This window comes from Manis javanica, chromosome 1 (genome assembly GCF_040802235.1).
Source record: "Manis javanica isolate MJ-LG chromosome 1, MJ_LKY, whole genome shotgun sequence".
Classification (NCBI taxonomy): Eukaryota; Metazoa; Chordata; class Mammalia; order Pholidota; family Manidae; genus Manis; species Manis javanica.
In genome coordinates this window covers 146,822,427-146,839,418 of record NC_133156.1, presented here as the reverse complement: position 1 = coordinate 146,839,418, position 16,992 = coordinate 146,822,427, and positions in this window count along the sequence as shown.

The window sequence follows — 16,992 nt, the reverse complement described above, 5'->3', positions numbered from 1 at the left end:
AAACTCACTAGCTTTGGAAAGTGAATATTTTATTTCTCCTCTAGGCCACTTTTGTAAAAAATATATTTATTCCTGTTTCCTTCTGTTAAAAGGAGGTCCATGCAAATTGTTTTTTGAGAAAAGTCCAAACTGTATGAAAGACTGTTTCTCCTGCATCCTTGACCCCTAGGTCTCCCTGTCCTCTTATCTGAGATGATGATTCTCACCAAGTAATAGGATGAGGAAGAGGAAAAGGAGCCCACCCTTGCTGAAGAGTCCCCAGTACCAAGGGAACAGCTACCCACATTGCATAGCTGACTTCACCCTCACAGCATAGGGAGGGGGTGGGCACCTTTCTGTTTGCAGATAAGGAAACAGCTTCTCGCTTTTGACTGTGTCAGGTTACCAAAGCCATGTAGCTTTACTCTGGTAGCAAACGTGCTGTGGTAAGCCCCAGTTCCACATCAAGGCACTGGAATTAGACAGTTGTGAGAAGATGAGGACCTCTACCACCCAAAGCCAGGGGGCTGCAAAGTTCCAGATCACCCACTCAGGTTTAGTTATACATTGCGGCAGAACAAACTCCCCCCAAAAGTGGCTTCAAACAACACATTTATTCACTCTTTTGCTGAGCAGGACTCAGCAGGGAAGCCCGGCTCTGCTCCACATGGTGGTAGCCGGGTCTGCTTCCTAGATAGGACATCACGGAGCTGACAAGTGTCCTCTCCATGTGGGCGTCTCCCCCAGGTGGCTTGAGCTTCCTCACAAAAGGGTAACTGGGGTCCTTGTCTAAATATCCCAAGAGCAAGGGGTAGAAGTTTTCAGTTTCCTGAAGCCTGGGCTGGGAAGCTGGATGGTCATCACTTGCACCCTGTTGTCCACGCTGTGCAGAGTGAGACTCAAGCAGCTGGGACAGTGACTGCATCTCTCTGTGGAGGGTGCGCCAAGGAATTTCAGAAACATGCCTCCAAGCTGCCACTTAGTCAATTATTATATGGGTTACCTCTTCACTTATTTATTCTTTGAAAGCCAATTTGACCATCACTAAAACTGTCATGCATTGCAGGTACCATCCTTAATTAGACCTGGCTCAGACCTCAGCGAGAGCAGCGCCACAGTTTGTATCGGAAGCCAGACACTCACTCTCCCAAAAGCCTGTTCCCATGGCTTGCTGGGGGTGATAGAGAAGAACCCAGACCTATGAAAAATAGTTTCTTCTTCTTAAAAATGAGAAAAAATTCTTTGTGGTGTCAGTTGTGGCCAGGCTCACAGCTGAGATACATTTCCTATGATGCCCCCACCCCGCTTTCCTGTGCATGATTGATCTCCTGCAGCCTATATCTCCACTTGATCAGCCCCTAGGCCTTTGCTGTGACGCGCGGCTCTCTGCTCTTTTCTCCACTGTCTCTGTCCTTCTCCAGCACAGAGGGGTTTCTTTGTAGCCTTCTGTCCTATTTGATCTCCCCTCTGATTTTTATTAACAGTTCTTCTGTTTTCTCAGCACTCTTACAAGCTCAGCCTCTTTACCACTGCTTTTTTTGTTTGTTTGTTTTATTTTGGTATCATTAATCTACAATTACATGAGGAACATTGTGTTTACTAGATGCCCCCCATCAACAAGTCCCTCCCACATACCCCATGACAGTCACTGTCCATCAGTGTAGTAAGATGCTATGGGATCACTACTTGTCTTCTCTGGGTTGAACAGCCCTACCCATGCCCCACATTATGTATGCTAATCGTAATGCCCCTTTTTCCCCTTATCCCTCCCACCACTGCTTTTTTAAAGAAGTGTTTTAACACAAATTAAGTGCCCTGGAATTAGACAGTTATGAGAAGATGAGGGCCTCTACCATCCAAAGACGGGGCTGCAAAGTTCCAGACTACCCACTCAGATTCAGTGACTGTTTTTAGAATTATAGGCATTTTCACCTAGCTGTCACCTTGCAACAGTCACACTGACTGTGATTATCACAGGATTATGGAATAATTATGCACCTGTTGGCTGGAGGGGGCCCAGGGAAACTTCCCCCAGCTAGACCTCCAAGTTGACACAGGCATTTTCTAGAGACCCCCAAGGAAGGGAGGTGTTCACCTTCTCCTGGTCAGATCCTCCTTGATCTGAACATGGATATTTTATTCTTCACCTATTCGTTCATTCAAAAACATGCAAGTGGATCAGAAGCATAGACACAGGTGAGCTCATGCATGTGTGTGCATGTGTGCACAAGGATTTTGACACCTTTGGACAGAACAACTCTAGGCCATGGGGAGCTGTGACTGCTCTTCCCTAGGTCAGGTGGGGACTCTGCAAATGCACGGAGGGAGGCGCTGCAGGATCCAACAGGAAGAAGGCACGACCACAGAACAGAGCTGGGAGAATAAGTGAGTACCTGGAAACTCACTACCAGGCTTGTGGATCCCCGGCCTTTCTCTCCAGCACATGCCTGGCACAGCCCGTGTGTGCAGTGGAACAGCACATGCATGTGCATGTGTTCCCACATGCCTCTGGAAGGACTGTTCCTAAAGATTTTGAACTTGTGCTGTGATGGAGTCTGAGCACCTAGAATGGGACAGGCACGCTGTGGGAAGTGTGCAGGTGTTCAGGGGGATAAACGGGCAGCCATGATGCAGTTTTCATGAGCAGACCTTCCCCCACCAGCCCTCATCCCAGGCGGCACAGCTCCCATCTGCAGCGTGAGCTCAGTCCTCGGCTCACTCTCCCTCCTTCATTCCCATAAAGCTCTCTCCAGCCGCCTGGTGGAGCTATTAACCCTTGTGCAGGATGTTCAAAACGCATAAAATATCATGAAGATCACAAAAGGCCCCATAATGCTGAAACCAGGTCTCTGGACTTGAGCAGGGGACGCGCTGTCCCACACTGTGTGTGCACAGATCCACCGTGCGTGGCCCATCCCCCATCCCTCATCAGGACCCTGTTTCAAGGAGATCCTCCTTCTGGTGGGAAGTACCCCGAGGTGGTGGGGAGCAGAGGAGATGCAGGAAGGAGAGTGTGTGCAGGAGAAGGGAATCTAAGGCGAAAGGCACGCTCGCAGGGGACTGCTGTGAGGCTGCGGCTCTGCTGCTTGCAGAAAGATAGGAATCCTGGTTTATGGTTTGCAGAGCTTGGGTAACATGGAGAGAGAGAGGGACAGAGAACTGTTTCTCACTGACAGAGCACAACAAATACTTGCCCTGCATTAAAGCTGGTAGGTAATCGTTCCCACTGCAGTGATGTTTTTCACCTGACATCTATGGACTTTGGATGTATTTTCTTTGCCTTTATTGTTGACTCTATTAGGTACTGTGCATATTAAGCATTGAGACCAGGAGGGACATAAGTAATATAAATTCAAGGACCACACTCAGTCAAAGTAGAAAAAGAGCTTGTTTTAAACCAGTGGCAAAGCAGAGGAAATGAAGTGATTTTTATGTTATGAGATTTCAAGTTTTTTCATACTGTGTCTATTTCCCTTTAATGACAGTTATCAGAAGTCACTTCTAAGAAAGCACTTTGAAATTGAATATAAAATGTCTCACACATTTAGTCTTCCTGTTTTTGTGAAACTCAAACAAGATGTGAGCGACAGGCACTGAATTCCTTGTCCCCACAATGCCAACCCTCTTCATACCCCCTCTTTGCCCTTGGAAGTGGGAGGGGAGGGACCAGGGGTCTGTCGGGAGGACCCCTGCCTGGGATCCAGCCCAGGAAGACAAGGAGGAAATATACCAGGTGAGTGTCTGTTTGGGGGGCCCCAACCACTCTGAGCACCATCACTTTTCAAGGAAGCCCCACTCCAGGAGTAAGGCCAACCCCGTGATGGGAAGCCAGATCCCAGATTTTGGGCCTGGACGGAGGGTGGAGTTGCTCCAGGTCTGCATGAAACCTGGCATTTGTCACAGAGAAGCAGGCTTGGCAGGGGTGGTGCCTCCAAGCCCAGTTCCCAGAGACCCAGAAGCAGGTCAGCAGGACCTGGGACCTGGCTTTAGCTGGTCACTAGGGCCCATTCTGCAGAGTAAGGGCACAGTGCTCCTGCTTGGGGGCTGCAAGCCTGCTTCTGACATTGTGTTGAGGACCTCATACCTACTCTTGCTAAAATTAGTCAGAGAAATGTTCTGTTTATACCAAGATCCTGGTAAATGCACATATATTCAGTATGGAGGCAAAATCCCTGAGTCTCATCATGCCTGGGCCAGCTATTAGCTCTACAACACTGGATAAACAGTGTACGCCTGTGGATCTCCACTTCTCCACAGTGATGGGAGAAGACTGAGACCCGCATGGCAAGTCACTGAATTGTTGAAGGACCCCAGGTTTGCAAAAACATCACCAACTAAGTGAACCAGTTCCAGGTTCAGTTCCGTCACCTGTCCTCTGAGCCTAGCAGGGCTGGCAGAAGCCGGCTTGAGGATTTACCTTGGCATGATGGCCAAAGAGAGGACTCCACCCTTCCTCCCTGACTCTTGGGGCCTGAGCGTCCATCAGTCCTGGGGAGAAGACTGCAGCACCTGGCAGCCCCCTGTGTGGACGGAGACCTCAGCTCCCCCTCCAATGCACTCCAAGTGTGACTGAGGGAACTGGGGTCTCCCTATTGCATGGGGTTCAAACACAGAGCAAAGGGCCCAGAATGCACTCTGTGTGAAGCCCTTTTCAGTAGAGAGCCTGCTGAAAGTCCCTAGTGAAGCAGGTCCAGAAGCCAGCCCAGAAAAGGGGACTAGGAGTGTGGACCGAAGAGGTGAGAAAGCATACGTTCCTGTCCCCAGTGGGGAGGTGTGCCCCTATCAAGCCCCCTTTATCACCTTCCCAGCCCCCTCCCCAGCACGCCCCCACCCCTGCCAGCCAAGCTTTCCCCTTCCTCAGTATTAGCTCCGGCCCCATGCCTTCATCTGAACAACTGTCCTTGGGGTCGGGATTCTAGCGCGGATAAGTACCCCCTGTAGAATGGGACTCGGGGAGCTGTTGTTCAGCTTTCAAATCAGTCAGTGCTCTGGCGGTGAGGAGGCCACTGTCACCTGTACTTTCAGCTCACATTCCAGAATGAATCCTATGACCCCAGCAAAGGCCAAGGGTCCAGGACACTGGGAACAGAAGGAAGAGACAGCGGGCTGATGTGACTTCCATACTGACCCTGCCTGGCCCTTGGGAGGCTGGGAAGCCTCAATGGGCAGCTGCCCATGTGTATTTCGGCAGCAAACACACACACATTGGCCACCTGCACTGGGGCTTTACAGAATGACCTGGAAGCCCCACTCCTGGCCATGAGGAGGTGTGACTGCTGTGCCCATTTCTCAGCAGAGAAGGGGGAGGCCCAGCGAGGTCACATCACTTGCACACAGACCTAGGGCACATGAGAGATGGAGCCGAGATCAGAGTGTTGCCGTCAGGCAATGTCAGCTCCAGGACCTGTGCCTGGGAGATGGGGGGGGCAGGGGGGGTGACAGGGGCACGTCTGCTCCTTCCTATAGTGCAGGACTCTCAGCCCACCCTCAGGAGGTGCATGTCCTTCCAGGTGGGCAGTGGGGAGTGGGGGTGGCGGGGGTGGCCTCATCCTGTCTGACTCAGCTCCCACCAGAAAAGCCATGGATGGATGCAGCAGGCAGAACATGTCCTCAAATGTTCACATCCTTATCTCTGTGAACAGGGTGGGCTATGCAGCAAAGGGGACCAGAGGTCCCGCATGGCATCAGGGCTGTAACCCACTGGCCTTAACCAGGGAGGGCATCCTGGACCGTCCAAGTGGCCAGTGTGACCTCAGGGTCTTAGAAGTGCAAGAGGGTAAGAAAGCAGAGTCAGAAGATGTGACATTGGAAAAAGGCACAAGGGGCAGTGTAGGGACTGGGGAGATGGAGGAAGGAACACGAGACAAGCAAGGGAACCTGGAGAAGGCAGGATCATTCTCCCCAGGCACCTCTGGGACAGCCCCACCCACATAGCACCTGGGCTTCAACCTCGGAGACCCACGTTGCACATCTGACCTCCAGAACTTCAGGGCATCATTAAGCTGCTAAGCTTGTGGCGATGTGCTGCAGCAGCCACCGGAACCAAGTACAGAGCTGGCGTCTGAGTGTCACCGGGGGAGAGAGACACTGAGGTTTCAGGTCTGAGCCCTGAGCTACGTCCGCTTAAAAGCAGCATGCTCTGGGCAGCTTTCTCAACCTCTCTGAGTCTCTCTTTTCCGATTTCTAAAATGTGTGCAGTCATGCCTCCGGGATAATTGTTAGTGTGGCAGGATGCGAGGCTGATTAACAGTAAATAACAAGAAAAGTGGGGCTGTTGTATTGATTGGCAGGGGACCTTGGGGAGAAATGAAGATTTTTTTTTGAACCTGACACAGAAATTGCTAATTGTTACCAACTAGTCTCTCCCATTCTTAGCAAAAAAGAAATTGCTTTACTACCATAAACATTTACTTTTCTTTTCAATAAGGGCATTATGGCTTTAAGTCCATATAATGAGCCCCCATGGGAAGGTTCCGGGAAGCCGGGAAGCACTCCAGTGTGGGATAAGGGATCAGGGCTTTACAGGTCTCCCCAAGTCTGGCAACGATTCATCAGGTCATCAGGACTGGAGGACAGGTGACAGGGCGGGGACTGCCCCGCTGGTCTTCCTCACACGGAGCCCGGGGCCCCTGGAAACAGCCTTCTCTCCACTCTCAGCCACGGAGCCGACTGCAAGCCGCGTTCACAGGCCTTGTGCCATCGGGACCGCATTAACGTGAGTAGATAGTGTTGTGATTACAGATTCCCCGGGATGAATTCTTCTACAGAGAAGGGTATTTATAATTTCAGAAATTACCTTGTTTATATTTCTGGTTGTAGAGTTTTAGAATTGTAATGCATCACATTTTTATAAAGGCATAGAATAGCAGAGCTGAGAATTATTTTTGTGGGGGGCCAACGTATACTCAATCTATGTCAGGTCAGAATACCAATTATATATAACCTCTCATGTTCAGCTCCTTCCTTCATCAGACCATAATACCCACTTCTGACGACTGTCAGAGATCAGGTTAAATGGAAGAAACTAACAGAGCCAGGCACTCAGGGCTGGGGGTGTGCAGACTTGGAATCACCCCACGCCACACTGTCTCCCTGGCCTCATCCCTTGTGCTTCATTGATGGCCCCATACGATGCAGCCTCTCCTTGAGGGAGGTCCTAAGTCTTTCCTCCCGGGGATTTTATTTCCTATCCTAACACTTGAACCGGCCTTTAATTCCATAGTGTGTCAGCTACTGAACAGATACTCCACTCCACACTGACACAGTCACACAGCAGCTTTTTTAAGTGCATTAATAATAATAGAAGACAAAATTGTGCCATGAACTCCATTAGGGAGCTTTAAAGTCATTCAGCAGCGTTCACCAAGTCCTGGGGCTTTGCAGGAATGCTTCTAGGAAGTGGGGACCGAGGGCCCCACACTCCTGAGCTGACATCTTGAGGAAAGGAATAGACAATGAACAGCCTGCCAGTGACAAAGAGGAGCTCACGGCTGTTCCAAGAGCCACCCAGAGAATGCTCTAGACTGATGTCCCACAGAAGCTTCTCCATGAAGATGAGTTGTATTAAAAGAGACAGAGGCGTGTGCTCCTGGCAGAGGGAGCAGCTGGTGGGAAGGCAAGGATGAGGGTGCGCACTGGAGGGGTGAAGGGGACAGCTTGGCTGGTGAGTGCAGGAGAGAGGGGTGCTCCAGGTGACGTCAGGAGACAGGCAGAACCCAGGTACCATAAGGCTTTACAGCCAAGAGCAGGAGAATGGGTTTTAGGGAAAGGTGGGGGAAGCCAAAGGACGGCATTAAACAGTGGCCTGCTTTGTGGTTTGGGGGCTGCTTTAGTTCACTCCAGGGGCTGGACGCAGAGGGATGTGGGAGGTCAAGTGGATTGGAGCAGAGAGGGTTTCTCCCAGGGAGAGGAGACAATGGTGGCTTGCTCTGGAGGGCAGCGGTGGGGGTGGAGAGAAGAGGGCTGAGGTGGGGCATGTTCTAGAGAGATGGCAAGAGCACTGGAAGCAGATGAGGGCAGTGGTCCCCCCAACCCCTCAGCTCCAGCTGATTCCCCCACCCTGAGCACGGCTGCCCCAAGGGGAGAGTGTACATGCCTTCCATTCACTTTAGACCTGGCTACATGGACAGGATATACATGGACCTTACTGTGTGCCAGATACACACAGAGGGCTTGGAAGGTGCCGCTCATTTCTGCTGTCCTTCTGAGCCACTCGGCGCTGTGAGTATGGCACACCCCAGGGAGTGACAGCTCTGCCAGCCTGGGTCCTGGATGAGAAGACATGGAGACCCAGCTGGGCCCAAACGAGTCCATCCAAGACCAGCAGAGCCCTGAGAGAGAAGTAAACGTTCCTAACCCTAAACTGCCAAGATTCCAGATTATATGTTATATGTGCAGCCATCTGCAAGAATGACTTCTACATTTACGGTTTTCACAACTGAGTAGAAAGTGGCTCCATTTACCGACTTGGGGGTTGCTAGAGGGGTGGTGAGGTGGGAATGGGGACTTGATTATAGAGTACATTTAACAAAGAATAATACTAGCTATTTTATGGAGGATAAGATATCACTTTTATACTGCTTGCATTAGTAGGAGAACCAAATTATTTCCATTTGAAATTTAACATCCCCAATAAAACTTTAAATTCCTGATACTCAATCTGTTCATTGTCAAACATTGTATTCCCTAAAATTGTCTAGTTCATCTTATTCCAAAAGAAAGTACACTTGGAGTTAAAACTAGTTTCCTCCAAGAGGTTCTGGAGAACTAAAAAATAAAATCGGCATTACAAAAGGGAGAAACCCACTAGCAGTGTCACTGTCATCCTTCAGCTGGATGGTCCGGGCGGGGAGCAAGCCCATGTAGACCAAGGCGGGGAAGTGAGCCCCCTAAAATCACGCCTGAGCCTTGGTAAGAAATGGAATCCATGTGGATGGCCTGCGGTGAAGGCTCTGGCCCAAGGAATCGTCCTCACCAAAGCAGTTATTTTTTTTTTACATACATACCAGTGCCAAGTACATCTTAAATAAGGCAAAGAACAGGCTTGACTGGAAACTCCAGCAGGATATTTGGTTTATGAATAATCATATATCACATTTCATTCATTGAATATAATATTTCCATGTAAGGATATAAAATTGGTAATTCATTTTTTAGTGGCTGCCCAATGAGTACATATGCCATAATGTATTTTTACATTTTTCTGCAAAAAATTAATATACATCCATAGTAAGTTTATTAGAGAAAAAAATCCAGAGATATAAAATAATACCCTTTGTATTATATAATTAAAAGTAACTATAATAATAAATATTGTATACATATATTTGAGGTGTATGTACACATAGATCATCTATAATATATAACAGATATACCATATATATGTAAAGATACCTGAACAGATTAATTTTAAATTATAAACAAGGGTAAACTTACGGAAAATTCTGTTTTTCATTACTCGTTTCTACATCACTTAAATTCTCTATTATGAACACAGATTTTTTGTAATTAAAAAAAAGCAAAGACATTTATCAAGAAGTAGAAAAAGAAATCATTTGTACCAGAAAAGCCTGAGGGACAGCATCTTGTCACAAAATCATGGCAACTAAACATTTTGAAAGAGGCCTCGAAGAGAACAACATCACAAGCAAGGCCTTGGTCCACGGGGGAGTGAAGAATCAGTCCCAATGTACCGTGTGCGACCCAGCATGCCTCCTGACAGCTTAACACATGCTGGCTGCTGCCTCACTACACTTTAATGTGGATACAGTATTAATGTTTTATGTTCTTCCATTGTTTTTCTGCTTATAAGTATCTACAGCCTGAATAAGCAAGTCGTAGGCTACAGACTTATGAAAGCACTCAGCTAAATTCACATTTCTCCTTAATGTCAGGAACCACAGAGACGTTAAAAAGCACCACCGGAGATGCAGGTACACTTTGACGTTTTGATCTAACCCATTTTCACAATCAAAGAGTGCTTTGAGTGTTATTCAGAAATACATAATTGTGCTGAGAGCAGAAGGCACTTAGCATAAGCTGAACACCAGCTCAGAGTGGAGAGTGGAGATTTACAAGGCATGTGTCAGTAGACACCATGCCTGGGCTGCTCTGAGCTCTGTGGAGGGCTGGTGTGGAGCTGGCTGCTGGAGTGAGCTCTGATGGAGTCTGTTTATGCCTCCTACGTGACCCTTGACCCTGGCCTCCACCTCCGGCCTCCACCCCAGGACAGGAGATTCGTTACTATCTTCACTCAAGACTTCACAAATCCATCCATTCTCCGCTTGCTTCTGGTGTTTGAACTAATGGCTAAGTCCAAATCTCCAAAGCGAACCCAGATCCATCTTCAGATGCTGATTCAAACCAGGCTCTGATGCTTGATGCTCCCAAGGCTGGCTGGCTGTGAGAAGTGTGAAAAGCATCTCAAACTGTGAACAGCATCTCAAACCATGCACATTTTTTCCCTATTTTAAGCCCTGTCCCTCCTGGGGCTTCCACTTAATAAGCAAATGGAATAGCTAGTGCTGGACGAGGTCATCTCCAAGACCAGTGTCACTCTCAAAATAGCCTGTGTGGGAGCGTGCCAGCACATCAACCTGGAATTGATGCCCTGCAGTTTTATTTCAACTTCCTGGCCCCTCACAAGACTGGGTCAGCTCATGAATTGCTGCTTTAAGTAGGAATCTCTTTTAAGGTTGATTAAAAAAAAACTGACCTGCCGATTTTGGCCCTAACATTTAAAGCCAACATTCACTGGAGCTTTGCTCTAGAATATGGGCCAACCCAAAGTAAGCATCAGTAAGAGCAGATCGCTGTTCCGCTTCCTGTGTGGTATGGCCAAGCCCCTGGGCCTCGAGGAGGAGGTCATAATCAGACTCTGTCGGCAATGTCATCATGGAGGCTGAACTGACATTATCTCGGTGATGGAGCAGCCAGGTGTCCATACCGCCCAAGGCAGAAGTATATTTGTAGCTACCACAGAAGCTCATGGCCCCCAATGGAATCATCTAAGGGTTTTAATGATATAAGATCCCAGCCAAACCAAGACCCACTTCATCAGAGGCTCTGCAGGTGCCATTACCAGCAGCCAGATGAGGCCCACTGCCTTAGGACCCTGGGCCTGGGGCGACTCCATCATCCCCATCTGTTAATCCCATGCCTGGCAGGTTGAGGAGGTGGGCAGCTGAGCCCTGAATGGAGGGAATGGTTCTTAGCTTCAGAGACTTTGCAACCTCATCAAAAACACGAAACACTAAGGACCAGTGAGAGAAAACACAGCATGAAATTGACGCCCAAGTGTTGAGTTCAGAGGAACAGGTTAGGACAAGACGTGTGATGGGAGGGTGATCATCAGTCTGCACCAGCTCTGTTTGCCACTGGGCCAGCTCAGACCGACAACAGCTGGAGCAGGGAGAAGCCACTTGGGTTCCAGAACCTGACAATGAGCCGGCCTCCCAGTCGAGCCTGGCGCACAGGCTCCCTGTGACCCACTCAAAAGGAAATGGAGCACTCAGGCCATTGTTTGGATAATGATGCTTTTTCAGAAAAACTCTCATCTGGTAAATCCACATACTTGAACCCCCAAAAGAGTGCTTTTTCTTTTTGAATTAGCCACATAATTGCTTCATTTTCCACTTCAGTTTGCATATGGAACTCTGACCTCAGTCGTCCTTTTGCAGAATCAACGTGATGCGAACTTTTTCCCAGATCATCCACATTTAGTGAACTTGTTCCATAGAGCAGTGAGGCTGGAGTGGAGAGGAACTGTGACACAAATCACAAATGCACATATGCAAGTGCCAGCCTTCGTGAGCTCACAGCCTCTCCCATACACAGTCCGGAGAAGGTAGCTCACAAGATAAGGTGTGCTGCCCAGCAAGGGGTTCCCGGAGGGTGCTGGCTGAAGTAGAAGGGGAGAGAGGCCAGAGCGTGCCAATGGTACCTGCAGAGATGCAGGCACAGCAAGTGCCTGCAGTGTGGGCAGGCTCGTGGGTGCCCAGCTGAAATGACAGAGAACCAAAGGGCATTGATGCCTGGTTTTTGAAACCAGGTTTGATTGAGCTCTACCACTTAGCTGGATGATTTGAGCAAGTCACTTAACCTCTCTGGACCTCAGCTTCCCATTTGCAAAATGAGTATGACAATAATTTTCCTCGTTAGGCTCCCATCTAAGTCAGTGTGGTTGGTATATCAAAAGCACCATAGGCAGGGTGGCTTTAACAACATTTAGTCCTCACAGTGTGAAAGGCCGGGAAGCCCAGCTCGTGGCCTAAAACCAGCAGATCTGGCGGCTCAGTTGAAGGCCCACTTCCTGACTTGTGGATGGTTGTCTCCTGCTTTTGTCCTCACGTGGCAGAGTGAGAAAGCATCCGTGTCACCAGCTCCTTCTAAGGGCACTGACCCCACCATGGGGGCCCCACCCTCACAAGTGCCTCTATCTCTGACTACTTCCCAAGTCCTCAATTCCAAACACCAGCACATGGGGAATTTGAGTTTCAACATTTGAATTTGGGAGAACACAAACATTCAGTCCATAGCAGTCATTTTGAAGATTAAATGCACTGATATTTGCAAATCACTTCAAAAGTGCCAGGAAGGTCCCGAGTACCACGTGACTGTTGGTATCCTGCTCAGATCCCAGAGGCTGAAAGATGACTGTTGTTCTGGGCTTGGAGCAGCAGCTTGCTGTGATGATTCGCCATCTACTGAATCACTCATTTGCAGAACTGACAGGCGGCAGGAGGAACACCGTGCCAGGGGAAGAATCAGGGAGCTGTGACCTGGCACTGGTGTCTGGGAACATTGTCAAGTCACAAAAAAGAAAGATCTGGCAAGAACGCAGGAACAGGGCGCCCTGACTGGCATGCTACCAGACAGAGGGACAGGCACACCGGTGGCCTGACAGTCCTTTGCAGCAGGTCCCAGCAGATGAGGAGAAGTGCCTGTCCACTGAGCTGAGCTGATGTCCCCCATGGTCCTCCAGCAGGAAGTCCAGTGGCCTGTGAGGAGAGGCCAGATGTTTGGGAAGTTGGGAAGTTAATGCTTTTCGGGAGATGTACCCTACAGGAACAGAAGCCAGAAAGGGGAGACTGGTCTGGGAAGGCCCAGACAGCCAGGAAAAGGCTTTGTCGCATTGCAGAGGAGACTGGTCCTGGGGTGGCAGATGTGGCCACCAAAAGGAACTGGGGTTCTACATGGAGCCTGCTTGTCTGCCAGCATCTGTCCCCCATGTGATCCTGAGACCAGGTCAGAGTTTAAGATGGCCTTGAAATCATAAAACTTCTGGAAGAAAGCATAAGCATTAAAATCTTGAACATCAGCATTAGTAATTTTTTTCTGGATATGTCTTTCCAGGCAAGGGAAATAAAAGCAAAAATAAATAAGTGGGACCATCAAACTAAAAAGCTTCTGTACAGCAAAGGAAACCAGCAACACATTGAAAAGGCAACCTATGGTATGAGAGAATATCTTCACAAATGATATATCTGATAAGGGCATAATATCCAAAATATATAAAGAACTCATAGGGTTCAACAGCAGAAAACAATAATCCAATAAAGACTGGGTAGAGGACCTGAAAAGACATTTTTGAAAGAAGATACAAGATGGCCAACTGGCATATGGAAAGATGCCCAATATCACCAATCCTCAGAGAAATGCAAGTCAGCATCACAGTGAGATCACCTTGCACCTGTCAGAATGGCTGCTATCCAAAAGATAAGAAATAACAAGTGTTGGCAAGGATGTAGAGAAGAGAAAATCCTTATATGCTGCTGATGGGATTGCAGATTGGTGTAGCCACTATGGAAAGCAGTATGAAACTTTCTCAAAAAATTAAAAATAAAAATACCTTATGACCCAGCAATTCCACCTCTGGGAGTTTACCCAAAGTCAACAGAATCCAAAAAGATACATGCACTCCTATGTTTATTGCATCATTATTTACAATAGCCAAGATATGGAAACAACCAAAATGTCCTTCAATAAATGAATGGATTTTAAAAATGTGGCACATCCGGGCCCCCGTTGCTGGGGAGGCAGGGTGGCGGGACCGGTGAGGAGGTGCCTGGGAACAGCGCCGGAGGACAAAGAATATCCCGCGTTTCTCCCTGCGAGACCTGGGGGCGGGTGCCTGAGACCGGTGCCTGAGGACGGAGGAGGTCGCGCGTTTTTCCCCTTTTTTTTTTTCTCTTTATGGCAAGCGCTTTTTGGAAGCCTTGAAGGGACGGGGACCCCAGTGCTAGGGAGGCACGGTGGCGGGACTGGTGAGCGGGTGGCTGGGACCGGCGCCTGAGGGCAAAGAATATCCCCCGTTTTTCCCTGCGGGACCGGTGGGCGGGTGCCTGAGACCGGCACTTGAGGACAGAGGAAATCGCGCGTTTTTCCCCTTTTTTTTTTCTCTTTTCTGCGAGTGCTTTTTGGAAGCCTAAAAGGGACAGGGACCCCGGTGCTAGGGAGGCAGGGCGGCGGGACTGGTGAGCGGGTGCCTGGGACCGGCACCTGAGGACAAAGAATATCCCGCATTTTTCCCTGTGGGACCGGTGGGTGGGTGCCTGAGACCAGCACCTGAGGACGGAAGAAATCGCGCGTTTTTCCCCTTTTTTTTCTCTCTTTTTGCCAAGTGCTTTTTGGAAGCCTTGAAGGGACAGGGACCCCGGTGCTAGGGAGGCAGGGCGGCAGGACTGGTGAGCGGGTGCGTGGGACCAGTGCCTGAGGACAAAGAATATTGAGCGTTCCTTCCCTGCGGGACCGGTGGGTGGGTGCTTTTTGGAAGCCTTGAAAGGACAGGGACCCTGGTGCTAGGGAGACAGGGCAGCAGGACCAGTGCGCGGGTGCCTGGGACCGGCACCTGAGGAAAAAAAAAAAAAAATCGCGTGTTTTTTCTTTTTTTTTTCCTTTCTGTTCCCTCTCTCATTGTTGCTGTTGTTGTTTTGGTTTGGAGAGTGCTTTTTGGAAATCTTAAAGGGGCAGGACAGGTCACTTAGACCAGAAGCAGGGAATCTGGGGATCTCTGGGCACTCTAACCCCCTGGGCAGCAGGGAGCACAGAGGCCCCTTACGGAGATAAATAGTCTCCTGGCTGCTCCCCCTCTAACGGGGCTCCACCATTTTGGAGGAACAGCCCCAGCCAGGCCAAGCCCACAGCAACAGTGGAGATAAACCCCAAAGCAACTGGGCAGGAAGCAGAAGCCCTGTCTGCGCACAGCTGCCCAGCACAAGCCACTAGAGGTCGCTATTCTCCCAGGAAAAGGCTACAAACCAACAAGAAGGGAAGCTCTTCCAGCGGTCACTTGTACCAGCTCTGCAGACTATCTCTATCACCATGAAAAGGCAAAACTACAGGCAGACAAAGATCACAGAGACAACACCTGAGAAGGAGACAGACCTAACTAGTCCTCCTGAAAAAGAATTCAAAATAAAAATCATGAACATGCTGACAGAGATGCAGAAAAAAATGCAAGAGCAATGGGATGAGATGCAGAGAAAAATGCAAGAGCAGTGGGATGAGATGCAGAGAAAAATGCAAGAGCAGTGGGATGAAGTCCGGAAGGAGATCACAGATGTCAGGAAAGAGATCACAGAAGTGAAACAATCCCTGGAAGGATTTATAAGCAGAATGGATAAGATGCAAGAGGCCATTGAAGGAATAGAAGCCAGAGAACAGGAACGTATAGAAGCTGACATAGAGAGAGATAAAAGGATCTCCAGGAATGAAACAACACTAAGAGAAATATGTGACCAATACAAAAGGAAAAACATTCGTATTATAGGGATACCAGAAGAGGAAGAAAGAGGAAAAGGGATAGAAAGGGTCTTTGAAGAAATAATTGCTGAAAACTTCCCCAAACTGGGGGAGGAAATAATCGAACAGACCATGGAATTATACAGAACCCCCAACAGAAAGGATCCAAGGAGGACAACACCAAGACACATAATAATTAAAATGGCAAGGATCAAGGACAAGGAAAGAGTTTTAAAGGCAGCTAGAGAGAAAAAGGTCACCTATAAAGGAAAACCAATCAGGCTAACATCAGACTTCTCAACAGAAACCCTACAGGCCAGAAGAGAATGGCATGATATACTTAATGCAATGAAACAGAAGGGCCTTGAACCAAGGATACTGTATCCAGCACGACTATCATTTAAATATGATGGTGGGATCAAACAATTCCCAGACAAGCAAAAGCTGAGGGAATTTGCTTCCCACAAACCACCTCTACAGGGCATCCTACAGGGACTGCTCTAGATGGGAGCACCCCTAAAAAGAGCACAGAACAAAACACACAACATATGAAGAAGGGAGGAGGAGGAATAAGAAGGGAGAGAAGAAAAGACTCTCCAGACAGTGTATATAACAGCTCAATAAGCGAGCTAAGTTAGGCAGTAAGATACTAAAGAAGCTAACCTTGAACCTTTGGTAACCACGAATCTAAAGCCTGCAATGGCAATAAGTACATATCTTTCAATAGTCACCCTAAATGTAAATGGACTTAATGCACCAATCAAAAGACATAGAGTAATAGAATGGATAAAAAAGCAAGACCCATCTATATGCTGCTTACAAGAAACTCACCTTAAACCCAAAGATAAGCATAGACTAAAAGTCAAGGGATGGAAAAACATATTTCAGGCAAACAACAGTGAGAAGAAAGCAGGGGTTGCAGTACTAATATCAGACAAAATAGACTTCAAAACAAAGAAAGTAACAAGAGATAAAGAAGGCCACTACATAATGATAAAGGGCTTAGTCCAACAAGAGGATATAACCATTCTAAATATATATGCACCCAATACAGGAGCACCAGCATATGTGAAGCAAATACTAACAGAACTAAAGAGGGAAATAGACTGCAATGCATTCATTGTAGGAGACTTCAACACACCACTCACCCCAAAGGATAGATCCACCGGGCAGAAAATAAGTAAAGACACACAGGCACTGAACAACACACTAGAACAGATGGACCTAATAGACATCTATAGAACTTTACATCCAAAAGCAACAGGATATACA